The sequence below is a fragment of the Cuculus canorus genome, chromosome W, assembly GCF_017976375.1.
Source record: "Cuculus canorus isolate bCucCan1 chromosome W, bCucCan1.pri, whole genome shotgun sequence".
NCBI lineage: Eukaryota > Metazoa > Chordata > Aves > Cuculiformes > Cuculidae > Cuculus > Cuculus canorus.
The window spans coordinates 8,294,207-8,318,189 of record NC_071440.1 but is presented as its reverse complement, the minus strand read 5'-3'; the positions used below and the strand labels follow the sequence as shown (position 1 = coordinate 8,318,189).

The window sequence follows — 23,983 nt, the reverse complement described above, 5'->3', positions numbered from 1 at the left end:
TAGAGGACAAGTGTGCCCCATCCCTGGAAAGGAAGCCTGGAGGTGTGTAGACCAGTCTATGGCCAAAGAACCCAAAGTTTTGCTCCTCACACCAGGTTTGGAGCCAGCTATTAATTGTCTGATTTTTCTTGTTCTCTCCCTCTTCATTTCTTGTTATTGGAATGGTAGAGGTAAACACTACCCCAGAGCCCCTCACCATTCTTCCTAAGGCCCTGAAGTCCTTCTTAATTGCCCTCAGTTTCTTCCTCTGAATATCTTTATTGCCTATTTGGAATATTAAGAGGAGGTAATAATCCGTAGGCTTTACCGGGGTCAGAAGCTTTTTTTATGATGTCTTTCACAGAGGCCTCAGGCAGGCAGCAGACCTCCCTGTGTAGTGGGCCCGGTCTGCAGATCAGGCCTTCTGTTCCCTTCAGAAGGGAATCCCCCAAGACAATGACTCTTCTCTTCTTCACAGAAGTTGTTTTGATGGTCAATTGAGGATGGCTCAACCTAGGGAATGTTTTAGGCTGTGGGAGCCATCCTCCTCCTCTGCGGAGTTTGATTCCACTTGCAGTGCTTCGTATCTATTCTGCAAGGGAACCCGGGAGTTTGTTGTCGGAATGGAGACAATGCGCCTGCTGCGCTGGGCAGGAACTTACTGCCATTCCCCATCATTCTTTTCCTCAGCCAAACAGGTAGTGGATGGGAAGTTCTCAACCGTGGTAGCTCTGTCTGCCTGTTCAGTTTGTGAGAGGGAGCATAGGGTGTTGTTCCATTGGTCTATCTCCCTTTCACACTCCCTGATGGTCCTTAGCCTGGTTACTTCCTCCCTTAGCTCTGACACCAAGCGGAGGAGTTCCCCCACCCGAGCACAGCTTCCAGAAGTGAAACCACCACTGGTGGTTGGAGTCGGTGTGAGAGGGGGGCACTCCCTGCAGCCCGGTGTCTGGGTAGCTGCATGTACCCATTGAGGCTCCGTCTGAGTGGCTGCATCAGTCCTGGCTGGTGCAGTACCTGTAGCAGCCTTAATTTTCTGCCGGGTGGCCACCATGGTCCTCGGTCCCTTCTGGCCAACCTCCAGCTCCTCTCTTTGCCATCCCTGCTCGCCCTGCCTGCTTGAACTGCTGTTCAAACTGCCCTATTTACTTACTAACACGCCCCGCACCTATTTGCCACGCTCCCTTAGGGGCTGTTTAAATCTCCCGCGGTAGCTGCCGGGACCGCCCCTTACGTCAGGCACCACGCGGGAGCTGACACTTCCGATAGTCGGGAGCTGACACTTCCGATAGTCGGGAGCCAGGAACCGCCCGCCCTGCTCCCTCCTGGGTTTTCTTGGGCTTCCCCTGGCTCTGGCAAGCGCCCCACTGCCACAAGCTGTCACCCCACTGCAGTATTCACCGTCCTGCTGCTGGATGTCTCTGAAAGAGCCAATCAGTTTTTTGGTTTGATTTTGCGTGTTGTGATTTAGTGATTGCTTGTGTATTATGAAAGCTAACCATGCATACATGATCCAACAAAAAAAAAAAAAAAACACCAAAAACCAAAACCCGCCAAGACTGTGCCTGTAACTCTTTTTATGTAAGAAATTAAGAAAATCAACTATGATCACCTTCAAAATAGTTCTCTTCTGCATCAACACACAGCTGCATACGATATTGCCAATGTTCAAAGCAATTCTGCAGATAATTTTCTGAAAGGCTGTTGAGGTTCTCCATCATTTTTGCTTTTACATCTTCTACCAAAAAAATGGGCTCCTTTGAGCACTAACTTGATCTTTGGTAAGAGGTGGAAATCTTGTGACAGAATAATTGAAAAGTTTCCACCAGAGATTTCAGTTTCACAAGAAATTTGATGTTAACTTGCTGTTCACTTTTGCACACTGACATTTTCTGACCAAGTGTAAGAAAACATCTATATTTGAACACATGTCCACTAGTACTGTGTGAAGCGATCGAGTTGAGCCTTGTCTCACTGTGACAGGTTAGAACATGTTCTGTATCCATCTCTTTCTCTCTCCCCTTCCACTCTTGGTTCCCAAGCTACAGGGTTAGTCTCGGGGGGTTTGTGACACACCTCATATATAGATAAAATTTTCTTCATAAATTAGTATTTAGCTCTTAATGTGGTTAGTTGCTCAACTTTTTCCTGTTGTCAGTTACATAACTGTGCTGATTGCTAAATGTATAAACAAGTACTTCAAACTTAATATCCATCAACAAAGTATACAACTTGATTCTGAAAGGTGTATTATTAAAAAAAACATACATAAAACTGTTTGTTTGTTTGTTTCTTCATTTTAAATACAGCAATGCAAAATAGAATCTAGAAGCAGAGTAGAAAAAGGACTGGTACTGATTCTTTTATAGAATGTAGTCTAAATAAAAACATTATGTTAACTGCCTGGTTTCATATTATACATTTTATTATAAATATAGTGAAAATTTTAATGGGAAACTATATCTTAGTTTACACGTCGTATTATTCAAAAAATGTTTTCCCATAATTAACTGGTAAGAGAAGTTTAGTTAATTTCATGTTTAGTTATAGAAAACTAATATTTTTAATGTCACCTAAAGAAAGCAGCAGAGAATCCCTGTACTTCCTCAAGCAAACAGGAGTTTAGCAAAAACGAGGTTAATTGTTAATTATGTGTTTGTACTTAAATGATTTATGGGTTCTCTGAATAAGAAAGTAAAAGGTAATATAGGAAAAACTACAGTTTTGCAGAAAATACAGTGAGGTTAGAGTTTCAGGTGGCTTTTATCAGACAAAATATGTCAGTTGTTTATAACAGCAAGAGATATAAGTTTAATCAGCTGAGGAGAGAAAAAAAGGGATACATTTCATGTACTTCTGACACTGTGTTATACATGAACTGAATGAAGAGTCTGAACGAATTGCCTTCAATACCAACTTTTTCCCTTCAGGTAAAATTAGTCTGGTTTTTGCCAATGAGGGATTTCAACCTGTCACAGCCACCTCTTACTTTTTATGGGATAACCGCATGCATTATTTCCTTTATTTTAAATATTTTAAGTTTTTTAATGTTTAATAATTATGATCTTAGTACAGAGGGTTGTTCTTTCTGACAGGTTTTTTTTTTCCCAATATGATTGCCTTTATCTTATAAATTTCAGGTCTGAATTTTTACTTTTATGGTGTTGGTTTTGGATGGAATACTCAAGACACCCAGGGCTCTAGATCCCAATGTCAATGTCTGAGACTATGAGTCTCTGACAGACCTTTAAATATATTGTCAAGTTTTCCGTCAGGACTGTGGACTAAATTAGCCCTTTTGAGATATAACTGGGAACCCCCAGACTTAAAGGCATATGTTAATATAGAATTACAGAATGATTGAGGTTGGAAGGCACCTCTTGAAATCATCTAGTCCAAACCCCCTGCTCAGTAAAGGTCATCTAGAGCAGGTTTCTCAGGACCATGTCCAGTTGAGTTTTGAATATTTCCATAGATGGAGCTTCCACAACCTCTCTGGCAACCTGTGCCAGTATATGACCACCCTCACAATAAAAAAAGTGTTTTCTTTTGTTCAAATGGTATTGCCTCTTGTCCTGTCAGTGGGCACTGCTGAGAGGATCTCTTCTTCATTCCTTCCCATCGGGTATTTATACACAGTGATAAGGTCCCTCCTTGAGCTTTCTGTTATCTAGGCTAAACTGTTGCAGCTCTCAGCCACCTATCATATGAAATATGCTCCAATCCTTAATCATCTTTGTGGCACTTCGCTAGAGTCTCTCCAGTATGTCCATGTCTCTCATACTTGGAAGCCCAGAACTGGACACAGGACTCCATGTGTGGCCTCAGCAGTGCTGGGTAGAGAGGAAGGATCACCTCCCTTGACATGCTGGTAATGCTCTTCCTAATTCAGGACAGGAGGCTGTTGGCCTTCTTTGCTGCAAGGATGAATTACTGGCTCATAGTCAGCTTGGTGTCCACCAGCATCCTCTCTTTGTGAGGAAAGTCCTTCTTTCCAGAGCTGCTTTCCAGCCAGTTAGTCCCAGCCTGTACTGATGCCTGGGATTATTCCTCCTCAGGTGCACTTCCCCTTGTTGAACTGTGTGAGATTCTTCTCTGTCTGTTTCTCCAGCCTTTCAAGGTCCTTCTGAATGGCATCACAACCATCTGGTGTATCAGCTACTCCTCCCAGCTTTGCATTGTTTACAAACTTGCTGAGGGTACACTCTGTCCCATCATACACGTCACTAATGAAGAAGTTAAAACAGTATTGGCCTCAGTATCGATCCTGATAGGGCTTGATAGGGCTTTATTGAGGATTCAGTTTACAGTGTGTTATCTAAAATGTAGTTCAACAGGCTTTTCTGGGACACGTTTAGATATGTGTTCAAATCATGATGCAATATGGAGTCTATTATTTTATTCAAAGATTTATCACTCTAGCAGTGAGAATTTATATGAGCTCTGGCCTTAATGATTCTGAATCACACACAGCCTAAGCAAAGGCTTCTCAGACTAGCATAACAAATAAATCTGAAGTAGTCATCGAAAAAGATGTTTTTCCAAGTGTTTTCTTAAACAGTATAAGCTTGTTTAAAATTAATATGTGAGGTTATTGGTTAAAACTCATTACCTTTCATTTATAACCAATGAAAATAGTATCTTAGACTCTTTGTGCCTTCAGAAACTATATGCAAGTTCATAAGCACAATATGCCCAAGTGCCTATTCTCTGTTATGGTGTAAATGCTAGAAAGAAAATGGCTTTTAGAATTATTAACTGATTTGGAATGGGGTTTTTAAATCCTATGACAATAATTTAGCCAATAGAAATAATTTTGAAAGCTCAGTTTCTTTCTTTCTTATGTTCTTACATTGCAGAAATTTGTCTCAGAATAAAGACATGATTAATTTTGAACTGTTGTTAATAGCATGTCAGAAAGTGTGAGAAAGGGTGATAGCTTGGTCAATATTTTTTAAGTAATAGAAAAAAAGGTGATCAGTGTGCCTTTAGCGTAAATGAATAGCCTTAATTTTGTTTGTTAATAGAAATACAGAATGTAGCTACAGAAATGAAAAATATTGTTGTTTATCGTACTTTTCATGGAAAACTAAATTCTCAAAATGTACTGTTATAGTAACATTTTTCTTTAATATTTTTTTCCAAGTTCTTTGATGTAGTATCAACCACTGAGAAACCATTGGCAGAGCAAGAAACCATTGGCAGGGCAAGACTGGTATCATGGTGCAATTCCAAGAACAGAAGCCCAGGAGCTGTTAAAACATCAAGGAGACTTCTTGGTGCGAGAGAGCCATTGGAAACCTGGTGAATATGTCCTTTCTGTGTTTTCAGGTGGACAATGAAGACACTTTATCATACAATATGCTGATGTACGTCTCTGATATAGTACTAAATATTTAGTGTTAGGAAGTTAATTATTTCAGCTTAACAATTTAGGATCTATATCTCTTACTATGGCATGTAGCTTTAGCCTTTATATAAAAATATGAAAGCTGTTGGAAATATTTCCATCAATGCCCAAGTTGGAGGAAAAGGTAGTTTTGGGGAATAAAAAAAAAATAATGAAGTATGAGGCTATTCTACTTCTTTTATCCTATGTTGAAAAATCCCAAGATATTTCTGTAAATGTTTTGAAATACAGAACTTATTACTACTAATTTATGCATGTAAATTTATTTATTTATAATTTTATTTTCATAGTTGATGCTTACTCAGAAATATTTTAAGTATATAGAGTAGAATATTTCCTACCTGCTGTATCTGAAAATATATTTGCATGCTGTATGCATTACAGGTATTTGTATTCACCCACAGTGTTTTTTTCAGTTTCATCCAACCTGGCAAATTCTGCTTGAGGGAGAGCGTAATGGGGCAGCACATGCTTCATGTTTGGGTTTTGAGATCATTTTATACTGTAAATTTATTAACAATAGTGAGTGAAATTTTGACCTATGATAAAAGCCACATATGTGTTGTTGTCTAATGTAATGATTATCGCATGCTGGGGTTCACTTGGAAAGCAAGTACCAATTACAGGATCCCAAAGGCAGTGACCTTAGCAATATTGAAAATAGCTGTTAGCTTTAATAACTAAGAGGAAAAGTTTGATAAATATATTAGTAGAAATAAAGTTATCTAAATCAAAATGAAACAGACTTTGTTCAGAATAAACTTAAGTGCATTTAATGCTGTGAGGCAAAAAAAAAAAAGCACTTGAAAAATATTGTATCTTATGCTAAAAACTTTTACCAATATAATGCCTTAACACAGATTCTCCTATTCCAAATTTGTTTTAATATATTTATATCTTTGTAGCAGTTAAGTAAAATGGGGGCAATAATTCACTCACTACTGTTTTTCACACTGAAAGGAAATGGAAGAATAAAGTCCAAAAAACTATGAACACTTTGGGAAATGGTTATTCCTTGAATTAAAATGTTTCCATCTCCTCTTACAATTTGCTAAAAGTCTCTCATACTTTTCATTCATGCTGGTACAAGACTGTTTAATAGCACCACAATAACTAATAGAGATTGCTTGAAATATAATTAGGACATTACCAATAATATGACAGGTGGTAATCGTGCTTCCAGGTAGTTAGTAGATGAGATGCTGATAGTCTGTCGACTATTAAAAATGTACAATATTAGACAGTTTTTTCATTTTATAGGTTATAACGACTTAAAATATCCTACTCTATTTTTTTCATTAAATATTTATTAAATGTGTCTGTGTAGCAAGAAGTTTATAACTGGTTTTGATGTGTCTGTGGGTTGTTGCAGAATATTTGAGGTATTGGTCATCGACACTGAAAAGATACTGTAATCGGCGCTTGTTATGTTATCTTTTCAGGTAGTTTCCTGTAATATATAAAACTACCACAGTAGGTTTAAGAGATGCAAATATGTGTCTTATTCATAATCGGAAAATTGGTTCTATTTTCAGTACACTGAGGATGATTTTTTTTTTTTATCTAGCAATATGTTTTATTGTATTCTAAAATGAAGCTGTGTGATAGCTACCCTTTCCAGAGCTTGCATGTAAAAAGTGTATACTGTTGTTGTAGGCCAAATTTTCTGATAGAGATATGCTGCATAATATATTTCAATATCATATTGCATAGCAAGATTTCTAAAACATGTTTTGCAAACTCTTGAATTTATAACTTCTTAGCATGCTATTGATTAAGTGATCTGAATAAAATCCTTCTTTAGGTACTTTTCTTCCATCTGAAATTTATTTTATAGAAAGTACACAGACTGAAAATTCTTCTTTCCTTTCCATAGGACAAGAAATGGGCTCTTAGTCATGAAGATGTCACACTGGGAGAATAACTGGGCAAAGTAAGTTATCAAATGAGCTAAATAACATTTAAATAAGTATATATCACTCATGAAGTCTGTACATTTCCTGTTTGCCTTATCTTTTATATTACTGTGGTATGCAATTTTATACCAATTCTTTTACTTTAATGCAAAACACAACATCGTGCTTTAAATAAATGTAAATCAATTTCACTGGGAAATGATGTAATGTGTCTGAGTGCTGAATATGTCTAACTCTAGCACATATATTTTTCTTATTTGGAAGGCTTTTAAGATACGTAGATGTCTATAAAGCTTTATGTGGCTGTTTTACTTTGTGCAATATTACAAAAGAATAATATTGTTGCAAAATAGGAATGTTTTATCTAAATAAAAAATGTGATATAATAAGATTATTTAATCAACACTTGTTAAAACAAATGCTCATTGGTTTTGTATGACTTAATGAATGTTAGGTAACCTCACAATGATATATGTGTTAAATTCATTCTTATATGTTATAGTTTCTATCACAAATTGTGCTTTATAACACTCCAACTCAAGTAGTGCCCCGTACCTCACTTACATTTTCAGCAGCTTTGCAACTACCAACAAATTTAGTGCAAGTGCCACTTTGGACACAATGTTCAAAGAGATTTCCCAAAACCTGAAAAAGAGGCTTAAATGAGAAGTAAAATGAAAGCAACAGTTGCCTTAGACACACTATAAGAATTGATAAACTGTTCAAGAAATAGGAAATTAAATTCTGTCAAAAAATTCTGTTTCCCAGGATAAAATGTTAAATAAACTGTCATAATTTACCCTGGAAATGAGAAATTTGAAGGATAATAAAATCTTGAGTGGCCTGGAAAAGATTAATAGAAAAATCATGGAAGTATGATGTAGAAGATGATGCAAACTTTACTAAAGTGGAAGATTTTGCTTCACCTCAGTTCTGAATGGTCCATTTATTTACTCTGTATTAATTCTATAATACTCTGCAAAATGAAGGTTAAATAGAAGGAATAGATATAAAATTACAAATAAATATTTTAAATTAAGGGGAAAACCCCAATTTTTAATGCTTAAGTAGTCTTTAAGGTAGTTTCAATTTTCACTATTAAGTACTTCTAGACAGAAGGCCTGAGGAAAAGCATGTTGGGAGTCATTCAGCTACTTGCCTTTGGGCATCTAATGCTATTTTAAATATCAGAAGTAGTGTCTAGGCCTCTAGAATAAAGAAATACGAGGAAAGAAAGGAAACCATTTCTAGCAGATATTTGCTGTTTATTAAACTCACACACAGCTCCACATAGTAGCAAACATTAATGAGTTTAATCTGAATATTTACCTGACAAATTTAAAATGGAGTTGATTTGTTCTTTGGGAAATACAAAACTTATCTAAAAGAATGAGATCTTCAGGTTCTGGGTTTGTTTTAGGGGACTATGGTGTGTGTGTGTGTGTGGAGGGGGGGGAGTTGACTGACACTTTCTTCCTTCAGTTTCTGTCCTAAAAAACCCATTTTGCTTTATTTAAGTAATTTATGTAAGGAATGCATCTGATGGAGATTATTCTATTTTCCTTACTTTAGTTTTCTTTTATGAAAAGGCAAAGACTTTGTTTACTTAGAATTATTTTTTTTTCCTGATTTCAGGGTAATTTTGGTGAGGTATATAAAGGAACATTAATGGATAAGACTCCTGTTGCTGTAAAAACTTGTAAAGAAGATCTTCCTCAGGAACTGAAAATCAAATTTCTGTCAGAAGCCAGGTAGAGTTTCTAAATTTAATTAAAACATATTTACACTATGGTGTTTTTCAGGTTTTATTACTAGATTAATTTATAAAATCTGACCTTCATAAAAATTTAAAGAAGCTATTCTCAAACTTTTTTCCTTTTTTTCTCTCCCTCAATACGTTCCACAACTGTAGCCCCAGTAACTAAAAGTAGGCATTTTTTAATGTGTGAATGCTGCAGCATCTGCATTGGCAAAATCACCTCTTCAGCAAAGCAAACTATGCCTATAAAACACATTTTTTTAATTGAAAGTACCTTAATTTAAAACTTTTTCTGCATTTTTCCATAAGGATTCAGATAAAAAGACTGAAAAACACTTACTTTAAATGTGATTATATCACAGAATAACAGAATGATTGCAGTTGGAAGAATCCTCTGGGTTTCACCTTGTCCAAGCCCCCTGCTTAAGCAGGGCTACCTAGAGATGGTTGCCCAGGACTGTGTCCAGATAGCTTTTGAATACCTCCAAGAAAGGAGACTACACAATGTCCTTGGACAACCCTTTCCAGTGTTCTGTAACCCTTAGAGTAAAAAAGTTTTTCCTTATGTTCAGGTGGAACTTTCTGTGTCACAGTTTGTGCCCATTGCCCCTTGTCCTGTCACTGGGCACCACTGAAAAGATTCTGGCCCCATTCTCTTGACACCCGCCCCTTAGATCTTTATAAGCATTGATAAGATTCCCCCCTTAGCCTTCTCTTCTCCAGGCTAAACAGACCCAGGTCTCTCAACCTTTCCTCATGCTCCAGTCCCTTAATAATCTTCATGACCCTTTGTTGGACTCTCTCTGGCATGTCCATATCTCTTTTGTACTGGGAAGCTCAGAACTGGACACAGGACTCCAGGTTTAGCCTCACCAGTGCTGAGTAGAGGGGAAGGATCACCTCCTTCAATCTGCCAGCAATACTTTGCCTAATACAGCCCAGGATATGCTTTGCCTTCATTGCCATGAGGGCACATTGCTGACTCGTTCAACTTGTTGTCCACCAACTGGTGCCTCCTTTTTTGCAGATCTGCTTTCCAGTTGGGTGACTGTGCATGGGATTGTCCCTCCCCAGGTGCACAATTTTCCACTTCCCCTTGTTGCTCTGCATAGTCGCACTGTAACTGTTGAATTATAACAGTCGTAAATCCTGCTTTCTCACCTGCTTGATTAATAGAGCTGATCAGATTTGGCGAGGTTATAGTATAGACCCCCATTTACTATTTTTTTCTTGGGAAGAATTCACTTCAGAAGAGGGATTCTCTGCTGTGTCAGGCAGCATGCGATTGCACACTTATTTTTCAGATTGCAATTATACCACAATATTCTAATTATTCTAAATATAGACTGATTATATAACTATATAAATATCATCAGGATATATAAATTTCTCCATGGTAGAGAGGTATAGCGAGATAATTTTAATATTGTTTAAATTATCTTTCTCTCTTCTTGCTAAGGAACTTGATATATTTTCATTCTTACTAAAAAAACAGTAATATCAATACGGAAAACTATATGATCTTATGTAAATCTCTAATATCAGCCACTATAACTATTTAATGTCTTTAAATGGCTCTTAACTCACCTACTGCAGACATGCTTCATTTGCTAAGCAGCCTGCCATTGGAAGAACAGTCTTATAATGAAATAAAAGTAAATGTGCTCTGTCTAAGCATGGATGTAGCAAATACGTTAGAATTTTACTCTTTCTCTTATGAAAAAGAGAAAAAGAAGACATGGTTTAAATTAACAAATAGTAGAAGAAACATTTAAAAGTTGTAATGTCTTTCCAGAATTCTTCCTAGCTCTTCATCATACTTGTAAATTACAGCAGGGTGGTTTAGATTGTAAATATGTAAGAAGACGTAAATGCTTTTGTTTAATTCCCAAAGTTGAAACTGCTATCTTTCTATTCTTTTAAAACTTAATGTACAGATTAATCTCTTAAAGCAAAATTGGAATGAGTGTGCATTTGAACAGTGCAGATGGAAAGTATAGGGAAGTGCTGTGCAGGCTTTTTGACCTAATTGCTATTGGTCCACCACTGAAATGTTATTTAATTACAAGGGTTCTTGAGGAACTACAGATCTGTCAGGCTATTTTTCAGTTCTTTTGTCATGTAGACAAACAGTAGAATTATAATAAAAATAATATAACATTCAATCTTGATTTATAAGTGAGTTGTGCTGCATTCAAACACAATGATGACTGATCTGTTACATGATTTTTTTAATGATAACAGTAATGGCGTGTTCCATTAAAATAATATTAAAGATTTAAGATATTTTCCTATGATACTTAATCAATGTATACAATAAAGTTTACTAATATAATAAATTTGCTGTATGTTTTGCAGAATACTCAAACAGTATGATCATCCTAACATTGTAAAACTCATTGGAGTTTGAACACAACGACAACCTATTTATATTGTTATGGAACTTGTTTCAGGTATTTTTTTCTCTTTTCTCACAGCATATGTTCGTATGTATTGTTTCCATAGTGTAAAATATATATATATATATATATATTATTTGCCTTTATTTGCATTCTTATAAGTTATCTCAAAAGTCATTCATGTTGCAAATCTTTGGAGATCTTTGCTTCTACCAGCTTAGGAATGGAGTGAGCTATTCAAATCTGTTTTGAGTTTTTCTGTAACCATTCAAGAGCAGAATTTGCTACAATGTCTCTCTGCCATATCTTTGTTTTCCTCCTGAAATGATATTAAATAATACTCCTTTAACAATATTGCTAATGCTATACTTGTATTTAAAGAAACTTAATGACTGGGTAGTGTTTCAGTTTTAGCAACTCAAATTTGGATTATCATTCATATGGGTTTTCTCTTTATGAACATACTTTGTTCAGCAAAATTATTCAGTTTATCAGATGCTCTTGATTTATTTTTTAATCTTCAGTTCATATTATTCATCAACAGTTGGAGAGAATTTCAAATTGATGGGATGATACCAGATACAGGCAATTCAATCTCTCCGATTCTCTCAGAAGCTGAAAAATGTATGGGTTTGGTAACCTCTGGTACTGATTAATATGCAACACTTTATTTTATATATTGGTAGATTTGTCTTCAAAATTATACTACAACCTTTTTTAAAAAAATATTTAATTCATAAAGACTTAGTAAATATTTAGACTGTTTATAAGCCCTGAGTACTAACTAGCTTTAGTAGAAATGCATTGATGGAATCATTGACTTATTGGATTTTTCTGCCTTTATTCCATTAGATTATTTTAGATTATTATATTGACACATGTGATTGAGTTTATTAAAATGGAAACTAACAGCATCGTCCTGAGAAATGTTTTAAGACATACAGTGGTAATCAGCTTCTCTAGACATTTCTGCTAATTAATATAAAACCTCATCAGTGTTCGTTGACAGCTGGCTGAACATGAGCCATCAATGTGCCCAGGTCAATAGCATCCTGGCTTGTATCAGAAATGGTGTGGCCAGCAGGAGTAGGGAAGTGATTGTCCCCCTGTACTTGGCGCTGGTGAGGCCGCACCTAAAATACCGTGTTCAGTGTGGGGCCTCTCAGTGCAAGAAAGACATTGAGGTGCTGTAGTGTGTCCAGAAAAGGGCAATGAAGCTGGTGAAGGGGCTAGAGAAAAAGTCTTATGAAGAGCAGCTAGTGAGAACTGGGGCTGTTTAGTCTGGAGAAAAGGAGGCTAAGGGGAGAACTTATCACTCTCTACAAATACCTGAAAGGTAATTGTAGCAAGGTGGATGCTGGTCTCTTCTCCCAAGTAGCAAGTGATAGAATGAAATGACCACAAGTTGCGCCAGAGAAGGTTTAGATTGGATATTAGAAAAATTACCTCACTGAAAGGGTTGTCAAGCATCGGAACAGGCTGCCCAGGGAAGTGATTGAGTCACCATTCCTGGAGGTATTTAAAAGATGTGCAGATGTGGTGCTTAGAGACATAGTTTAGTGGTGGACTTGGCAGTATTAGATTAAGTGTTGGACCTGATGATCTTAAAGGTCTTTTTCACCCTAAACTATTTTGTGATCTTTTAAAATCTTTATCATTCTGGTTCAGAATTTTCAAAGTCTAGGGCAACTTGTTGAAACCTACTAATACAATTAGAGAAGAAATTAGTGGAAGTCTTTCACTGATTCTCATGCCCTGTTTGCAGTCCAAATCCATTAAAAAAAATTTCTGCCTCCTGACTCTGAGTTTGCAATAAGTTTCTCAATTCTTTTGTATTTTTCTGGACTATAAGTCTACTGGATAACTCCACGCTTGCCTGCCCTCTAAAACCTTTACACTGTGCTAAAACCATCACACATTTCTGTGTTCTTTGGACAGTTAAAACTTGCCTAGCATACCATGGGATTGGTCAAATCAGCTAGAAATATAAGGATGTTAACTCTGAAGAAGTTTGCAGAGCAAAGACAAACCACTTAGATCAGTTCAGAAAAGCAGTGACTCTAATATATCTGGTTTTCTGTTCTCTAATGACAAGTTTGGATGAGATTATCTAAATTTATTGTTATTAGTGTTTTAACTTGATATTTAATGCTACCCTTTGAAGAATAAAATATTGATGGCCTTTTAGACTTCCACTCACCACTCGGCTTTCTCAGCGCCTTCTTTATCTGTGCCTTGTCTTATATGTCTTTACAGCTGAAGGTGTTTAAGCAGGTTAACTGACATTTTTTCAATGACAAAACATCACATGGTTTAAGTTAGAATTGCTTTTCATAAGTGTACAGCAGTGAAAGTCTGTGATTAATAAATGACAGTTTCTTCTCTGAGAAAACATTAGAAATGGCTTCATAAAGTGTGGAATTCCCTGTGTTAAGTTTTTTATTGTTCTGTTTAATTGCATTTTTTCTACAGTTCTTATTTCCCAGATACATGTGTACTGTGTGCTTACTGTGTCTTTTTGAGACTGCTCTAATGTGGGTTTCAGTGTTTCAGTAGTGGCTTATTCTGCTTTTCATTTGAGATTCAGATTTTAATTCAGATTCTTACTTTGTTCAGGTGTTAAATTTTTTCTAGAAGCAGCACTTTATGTAGAGAAGTGCTACTCTATTAATGATTCTGTCATTAACTGTCTCTGCAGAGGAAATCTTTTTTGTTTGCTTTTTTCCATTGTCCCAAATACAAATGGAGAATATGCATCTGGAAAACGTCCTCAGTGAAAACAATAGAGACAATGGCAAATGCATCTGCCCATCCATTTTTTTATTAAAAAATGTATTTGGTTTATGTGGCAAGGTTTTGGTAGTGGGAGGATGCAGGAGTGGCTTCCCATCAGGAGCTGCTCCCATGATGGACAGAGCCAGTTTCAACTAGCTCCAAAATGGACCCACCACTGCCCAAAGCTGAGCCAATCAGCGATGCTGGTGACTCTTCTGTGATAACATATTTTAGAAATGGTAAAAATGCTGTAAAGCAGCTGTGTGGGGGAGGAGTGAGGAAAACTGTGATAGAAACAACCCCGCAGACACCAAAGTCAGTGAAGAAGGAGGGAGAGGAGATGCTCCTGCTGCTGGAGCTGAGATTTCCCCTGCAGCCCATGGAGAAAATCATGGTGAAGCAGGTTATCGCCCTGCAACCCATGGAGTACTACATTGGCACTGATACCCACCCTGCAGCCCATGGAGAACCCTACACCAGAGCAGGTGGATATGCCCTGAAGGAAGCTGCACCCTGTGGAGGACCCACGCTGGAGCAGTCTGTTCCTGTACTCCATGGATAGGACCCATACTGGAGCAATTCATGAAGGACTGCACACCACAGCAGGGGAAAATTGTGAGGCAGAAGGAGCATCAGAGACAAAGTATTATCAACTGACCAGAACCCCTATACCCCATCCCTCCTCAGTCGCTCAGTGGAGGAGGGGGTAGAAGAGTCAGGAGCGTAGTTGAGCCTGAAAAGAAAGGAGGATGAGGAAATAAAGTAAAAACTAAGGAGATCTATTCTCTATTTCCCATCAACAGGCTATGTCCAGACATCACCTGGGAAATGGAGCCTTAGTACATGTAGCAGTTGCTTTGGAATACAAATGCCTTAATGAATGACTCCTTTCCTCCTTTTTCTTAGCTTTTATTGCTGAGCATGATGTCATATAGTATGGAATATCCCTTTCATCAGTTCAGGTCAGCTGTTCCAGCCATGTGCCCTCCTAAGCTCCTGTCCATCCCCAGCCTACCGGCCTTTGGAGGAAGGAGATGGAGAGACAACCACAATGCTATGCAAGCACTGCTCAGACATATTCCAAAACATTTGTGCATTATCAATGCTGTTTTAACCACAAATGCAAAGCATAGTGCTATATGGGCTACTATAAGGAAAGTTGACTGCATCCCAGCCAGTCCCAGTACAAAACCCAGCCTAGATGTTGCTAATAGATAGCAGAGAAGTAGAACAAGTTATCGGAGAATAGCTAGCTTCATAGCTAGACCCCTTATTTTTTGTATTTTTTAACAGAACATAATAAATGATGTTTTCTAAAGAAAGAATCACACGGATGAAGAAAATTCAAGAAAGTTGATGTAGCAATGAGTGACTGAAAATAATAAATAAGGTAGCAGGGCATGTTACAGATATCTAGCCCAAATTAAAAGATTGATCAGAAATTATATATATTAATGAAAAAGAACCATCATTTACTTATATCTCAGTTTCTTCTAAATTTGCTGTTGGCCGTGTTGAACTAACTTCATGCATCCATGCAGTGTCAATCCATCACAGAATACTCCAATAAAGACTTTGTTATATTTTTCCCTGTTCATCACCTATCAAAAAATGAAGGAAGTATCTTAATCTAATTTGTGCATATGTGTTATAACTTCTTTTTACTTTAAGGAGATGCATACGTGGAAAAATACAACGTATCTCATATCCCTTGACTGGGTTGTTAGGGGCTAGGTCACTTCTCAGTAATGTCCTGTGGACCTTGCAGAAATCTCAGGGGAAAAGGAAGAAACATTTTTAACCAGACTGTGGCATCTTTTTCTAGAGTTGGTTAGCATGAGGTCACTCTAGTTCTTCTAGCTTCTCAGACAACATTTAATGAAAAAGACAGTCCCTTAAGTTGACTGAGAAAGGAGGCGGCCTGAGAAGATAGAACTTGTTATTCTAACCATGTTTTCATGATGTTACCACTGATGATGACCTGGACTTGGGAAGTTTTATCCACTGTACTGAAAACAGGAATAGGAGACTTAAGGTTTTTAAAGATTAAACTACACAGTATCCTTGCATCAAGTTGACATAGAGTCCAGTAAACTGATTAAAGACAATTTCTTCTGACAATTCAGAGTTCATAACACATATTTTAACAAAGAAACATTTTATGATTGTCTAATAAAATATGTCTGTTGTCAATCACAAGGTAAACTTATTTCTTACATATTAAAAAAAAAACTATATCAAGGAATACATAAAACCAAACAGTACATTTTAATACAGAAAAAAAATTAACTGGAATATTTTTAAAAGAGCTACATTCTCCTGTTTTCCAGATAAGTAACTGGCACCATTATCTGAGTAAGAAGGCATAATAATTATTTCTTTGACTACAAAAGAGGATATTCTACCAACTGTTTCTTATTTCTTGTGACACGTATGCCACAGATAAATGTCTCAGTAGACTTTAGTCATTACCTGCTAACAAGAAATCCTTGGTCAATGTTCTAAAAATCATTCCCTTTCTTTTCTCCTTTCAGAATGAACCCTGCATCTTTTTATGGAAAAGAAGACATTAGAATACCCTTCTGTCTCACCCTTTTTCACTCTTACCTTCTATTCCCAACTTTTCTCACTGATCATGAACCTTACTATGGTATTTCTGTTTTCAGAATAAGGGAGTTTAATTCACTGAATCCATGAGAATCATTTAATTCTGTTTTCACTTCCTCATAATATATCACACAATCTCACATGCAATCAAAATCAAATTGCAAGAGACCATCTAAACTCCTATTTTTTTTTTCTTTTCCTACGTTTTGGGAAAATCTAATAAAAATCGAATGAAAACTTTCAGATGCAAAAAGCAGTTCCAAGACACAGAATTCTTTCTTCTCCTACTTTACCTTCATTTCATTTTTCTTGAATTTCAGATTGCCCTAAAAGAAAGACTTAAAGTAGAGGAAGGAACTTCACATGTTCACTAATCATATGTTTTAGAGTGGAGAATTTTTAATTTAGTCATATAATCTTTCAAAAGTATATCCTATAGAATCTTCAAAGGTGCCTCCATTCCTTCAGCAAAGAAAATCTGCACAGACTGTCAAAATATGCAGTTTGGTTAAGCCCCTATTGGTTCTCTCTAGCAGAATTTGTCTAATGACAGCAGATGCAAACATCTTTAAGGTGGTAGAGGTAAGATTACAGTTACGCTTTTCATGAACGACTCCTTTTAGCTGTTGGACTATTTAATCACAAGCAAATAGCCTATTATCTCTTTCAAGTTTCTGTGTATTTAAGTGTGCTTATCATTAGCACAGTTAAAATTATATCCCTAGAAATTTTTTAAATATCTTTCATTTTGCAAAGTCAAGCATTCAAAAATAGACAATTCAAGAATCTGACTTGTTTATCGAGTCTGTATTTAGCTTTCTCTAATATATATATTGTGATACAGCCTTTAATAAATGGATTTCTTTTTCATACCAGATCTCTACCACATATAGTTCTGAATAGTTTTGCAGTATTTGTTTCTCTTCTTCAAATCCATTCTATGACCACAGGCCTTATTTAATTTCTTCTATCAGTGGGATTTTCCCCTCCCCTCCCCTCTCCTCCCCTTTCCTCCTCCCTCCTGTGGACATTTCAGGGGGTGCATTACAAATGTTACTCTGGAATGCTAGCATGCATTCCTTATACAACCATAAAATTTCTATTTGATAATAAATGCATAGTTCCCACCTACCCCCCCCCCCCCCCCATTATTTGGACACTAACTTTGTGTCTCTTGGTTCTTTTATGCTCATGCTTGCATATATTGGAGTAGATTTACTGAATACTTGCAACTGCAAACAGTTACAGCTATGTTTGTATATAAAAAGGGCAAAATAAGATTGAATTTATCATTGGATTCAGGTTTCAGCTATGTATGTTCAGTTTATACTTAGACATACGTAACTAGTTTTTAAGGTGGAATTCAGCAAAGTCATCACATCAATCTTTGTAGCTGTTCAGATTTGGACAGACTCATTTGGGATACTAATTCTCTATGGCATTGATGAAGAAACAATTCAGAGGTTTTATTAGCTCAGGTGCAGAACTGCATGACTGCAGCTACACTGGCACATTCAGAAACAGCATGACTATTTCTATAATGCCCATAACAGGATGTGATAAACCATTCCTAACTCAGGCTCTTGGGCTATCTCTGCACCCTGTTCATTCCATGATATCTACAGTTCTCTTTGGTTCAGCTTGGCTTGTCCACACCAGCTCTTCTGAAATTGAGATGACTCCATTGCTGCTTTCTGTACACTACAGTACTTTTTAGCTCCAGTGGGCTTATTAGGTCAGAGGCATTTGCAAATAAAGCCCAGTATTATGCCTGACTTAGCAAGCCCTTTCTTGGCCTTCTTGGAAGGGAGGGCTAAAAGGTATCAATAGGGAAATGCCTACAGATTCAGTATAGCTGGTGCTGAGATACAGCTAACACATCCTATTAAATCAAAGCTGAGTTTTATGGAATTATTCATATTTTCTGTATAATGCTCTGTAGTGATATATTTGGGTACAAGACCAAATCACAGCCAACTCCATATATTTCTGCTGTTAGCTGCACTGAAGCTAACAAGCCCATTTGAAACCAAGGACTGAGGTAGGTATATTTTATTCGTTGATATAATGTATAATATCCAGATTATCTGAGTTTTTCTGCTAGTTGGAGTGTCTAAATGAACTATTATCTTGAATGAACTGTTATATTGCCAAAAAATATCACATAAAGTATAGCACAAACTTTATGCTATAAAGTATGGGCATGATGAAGAAATGCTGACACGATATTTTTGCTCTCTTAAAATTTCTGTATATAAAGATAAATATTTCACATTCTCAGTGAAATATATGGAAGGCTGGTTTTGGAATAATCCAGTTATAGCAGGCTGCTCTCATGAAGCTTCCTGCTTGTGTGCTACACTTTATCTACTTCATAGAATAATTCTTTTGTATTAGGCGGACACTCCCATCCTGTTATTTATACGTTCGTAAACCAATCCCAAACTGCTAATTGATTTCGGCTTGTAGTGATGCTATAATAGTCTAATTATTTCTGTAGCAGTTATAGCTGTTGGAGCAGGTTTCATTTTCAAGTAGTGTTGTGTGCTGTTAACTGGAATAACAGGTAGCAATTTAGAATAGAATGGAAATTCCACATGTAAGAGAAAGCACTACTTTCTTTTATGAAATCACCTAGTTTTGTTGCAGTTGTTTCATAGTTTAATCGGTCTGTTTATTTCTTTTTTATTAACAGCTATGAAATCTGAGATTATGCTTTGACACTGTATGCTGCAAATAGTGAATTACTGCTTTTATAGTAAAACTTGTTTTAAGAAGCATATAAAGGTATCGTGCAGTTAGAATTCTGTACTGAAGGGCTTGTAGTGAAATCCTCTTAACTTAATTTTGAAGATATTCCCGTGGATTGTTTCTTGTGAAGATAAATAGATGAAACATTGGCCACAATAGACTGTAAAAGTCAGATTTGCTACTAAGAGTCATTTTGTTAAAGGACTAACAGTTAAGCTTATATTTCTGTTACAGTGATGAGAACAATCAGATGTAACCTGAAATGACATAATATATTTTGTACAGTATGTGATGGAAATAGCTTTCTTATTTCATCTGTAACTAACAGTGTTTTCAAATCAAGGTTGGACAGAGTATCTAAAAGACATTTTCATGACATTTTTTCAGGAACAAATACCAGTAAAAAAGAGACCAATGTCCTTGGTGACTTTTTCTCCTATTGTGTTTCTGAGACGTGAATTGCTAAGCTATGTTTTGATTATAAACAAAAAATATTCTGTGTACAACTGAGGTATGCTGTGCTATTTTTGCTAAAAAACCTGGAAATTCATGCAGTCCATCTCAAGAACTGAAGATAAATTAGCATGCCTAAATCACCTTCTAATGGTATTTTTGTTTTGAGAAGTTACAGACTCATACTCTGCCAATTTGACACTGTAATATAAGCAAATGAGAAATTTTCCATCTTGTTCAAAAAAGAACTGATGAAAATTAGGTTCTTCATCTGCTTGCTTAAGCATATTAGAATGTATAAGTTTATATACAATTTTTCAATTAAAAGTCCTTGCAAGTGAAGGCTTGCAAGACATTTATTGTTCTGATGGTCTGGAGCCTGGTTCTGACAGCCTGGAACCTGGTTCTGACAGGGTCCTGAGGTGTCCCTGTCTCATGGGACCATAATTCAGACATCCTTCATCATATGATTAATGTACTTATGCAATATGATTTTCAATACTGATTCTGATTAGCTGTTTTTTAGGATGATCTTACCGTGTTTTTTGTAAGCTGCCTTGATTTACTGTTCCCATACAAGCAATGCCACAATTTGTCAACACTGGAGGGATTTCACATTCATATAGATACGTTATCATACTTATTAAAAGATGATTTCTACGTACTGGGCAGTGAGTGCTCAGTATATAAACAATAATTTTAGTCAGCTCTGAACGTAATATTGCTTGTGTGCATGTGGAGGAGGGCTTACTTAAAATTATTTTAAACTATGTGCTGTAATGAGAATAATTCTGTTTACATGTGAAAGAAATTACACCTATTTCAATGAAGTGGTCATCTATGGTCTCTAGCTATACCTGTTTGTTGTCAGTTACCAGACTGGGTCAGTAACCTCTCAGATTGTATCATAGAGTATTACTTGTGAGAGAGAATTGCTGTAGTCAGTTTAGTGCAAAGTGAAAAGAAACGAAGACTGGAGCAATGACTGGCTATAAACTTGCAAGTAATTATTGTGAGCAATTATTGTGAGTATTGCAGTGTTTATATAATGTCTCCCATGTTATCTTTGTCCTAAATCACTTTTTTTTCTGAAACTCTCTTGCAAATGCAGATTCCCTTTTGCAAATCCTTTATGCTGACACCTTCCCCTCCTCAGACAAGATGTGGTAACAACTTAGTTCCTCCAAGGCAGAAGGCTCTGAAGTCCCAGTGATAATTGTTTGCCTTTAATTATCAGTATGAAATAGGCAGTTAATATTGCCCAAGAAGTAAAACACTTTGTAACCTTTCCAAAGGCTTCAATGTAGAGTTTGAAAAACACCACTACAAATCAATTACTTCAGTGTATCTAAACCTGCAAGTAGAAACTAATTATTTTATTCACAATTTTGATAGACACTTCTAGTGACCATTCTGCAAGTAGAGAACTACATTTAGCACAAATTATCAGGTGTTTTTGTCAATACTTTTCATTCAAATGTCTATTTAATATATATTAGTGAAGATTTTTGATATAACAAAACCACAGGTTTTGCTTAATTTCTGTCATGCTTCGTGCAGCTTTCATTTTAAGCACTTAATATTTAAGGGAGCTTAGGGAAACTATACCTGGTGATAGTGCAGTCCTTCCTTTTTCTTAAACTAACTTCAGACTGCTGGGTTGAGAATAGCTGATAGCTGCATTTTGGTCAGTCTTGCATCCCTAATAATAGGTACAAAACTGATATTTCTCTCGCTTGTCTCATTGTCCATCTATCTGTTTATCTAGGAGGAGATTTCTTGTCCTTTTTAAGAAAACAGAAGGATGAGCTAAAAAACAAACAGTTAGTGAAATTTTCATTAGATGCTGCTTCTGGTATGGCATATCTTGAATCTAAAAACTATACACAGGTAAGGAATATATTTATTTTCAGTATTGTAATTTTATTCACTTGAACTGTTAGCAGGTAAATATATAGTGTTGTATAATAATGGCAATTAATTCTAGTGTCAATGAATCATGGTGCTCTATGCGTCTTAAGTCCTTCTTGAAATTTTAAAACACTTACATAGCCAATACAGAAGTTCAGATATGTTTGCAGTGTGTTTCAAGGAAATCCATTGATATCTCAGATGATCGAGGGAGAGAAGCTGGAATTCTGCATATTATAACATTAATTGTTTTGACTGCTTTCTCTGCAATATTGAAGATGATCAAGCCTTATTTCCTTTTTGTTGTTTCTTCTCCAGCTTGACTCTGTTATGGAGCTGCTTAACTCCATGTATATCAAAGGGAATAGAAATTATTTTTTTGAAAAATAAAATAAATTTTAAAATTACCTCAAAATATCACAGTATATAACCCTGCTATTATCAAACATATGGCTGAAATATGAGACAGAAACATGATGATCATTCCCTTTCCAGAGGAAATTATAAAATAACATTTTCATTTATAATACTGATGATTTCCAGTTTGCTTTTTCAAACATTTGTAGCTAAACTCTGAGCCACTGAACTTGCAAAATCAGACCATTTCATACTTAGCACAGTTCTAATGAGAGCTGAATGGCATTTCTCTTAGTTTTTTATCAAAAATGAATTGTTCTACATGCTATCGGTAAAGAAGTAGATTTATCTTTAAGCATATTCTTCCAACAAGAATAAGTTTAAAATCTATTTAGAAAATATTATAGTATTATTGTAAGTATTGTTTATATTCTGAAGAACAAATTAATTGAATCACTTCTGCCATATCATAATATATAAGTAAAACTGAAGAAAACCCCCATATTTGCTATGTAAAACTGTAGAATATTCTTTATGGGAAATCCCAGAAAAACATTGTAAGCAATATGGGGAAAAATATAATTAAAGTCCCAGCATTCTGTCATGGTAGAATGCATTTTAGCCTGACTCTATTTGTTAAGAAAATAGTGGCATACAAATCAAAGCAATTAATAGCATTGGTGGTTTTCACTGTCCTCATAAATGCTGTGGTATTTCCTCATTTCTTTAACTTAAATCTCATGTGTTCTTAGAAAATAAAAGCAAGTGGAAAAGAAATAACTAAATAACTAAACAACTAAACTATATTTGAAGTGTATTGTATAATGTTCTACTTGGTAATTATGATTACTGAAAAAGATTACTGTATTTACTCATTAAATGGTAATGTGATACCTGCAAAATATAAACAATTTTAGAAGCAATTATTTTTTGAGATGTGCTATTTCCCCTCCTGCTCCCCTTTAAACTCACTAAAAAGCATTTTGTTGCTCATCTGCCATAATTAGTACTGCTCTAGTTACTATAGATGAGAGTATGGCCAGCTTCCCTTCAGCAACAGTTATGAAGCTCTGGAAGTGGAACCAAACCTCAATGAGGATGGTCGTCCCACAACCTAGAAATATTCCCTAGGTTAAAACACAACAAGCCTTCCTTTAAAACGGCCTCTGATAAGAAGCAGAGACAGGTTATTGTCACAGGGAACTCCCTTCTAAAGGGAACAGAAGGACCAGCCTGTAGACCAGATCCATTACAAAGGGAAGTTTGCTGTCTTCCTGTGGCCTTGCTTAGAGATGTAGTGAGAAAACTACCAACTCTGGTCAGGCCCACGGATTATTATCCATTGCCGATCTTCCAATTAGGTAGCAACAAAATCTCAACAAAAAAATTAAGAGTAATTAAAAGGGATTTTAGGGTCCTGGGAAGTATGGTGAAGGGTTCAGGGGCACAAGTTGTTTTCTGTGGAGAGTTTTTGTAGAGACATGGCTTGAGGAGAAGGGACGTGAGAAAATACAGCTGGTGAAATAATAACAGCCTCGTACAAGGCCACAGTCTCCCTGAGCAAGAAGTTAGGTGATAACAGGAGATAAAAACAGGACCTAGAAAAACCACAAACATCCTAGGAATGTAGCAATAGAGGCAAGGCTGACACTCTGTATCGGACCAA

The 23,983-nt window shown here is 36.2% G+C and overlaps 1 pseudogene; it reads left to right on the top strand.

Annotated features, from left to right (window-relative positions):
- The first annotated feature begins 602 nt into the window (after nt 1–602).
- Nucleotides 603–22,350, top strand: LOC128850208 (tyrosine-protein kinase Fer-like; annotated as a pseudogene).
- Nucleotides 22,351–23,983: the final 1,633 nt, after the last annotated feature.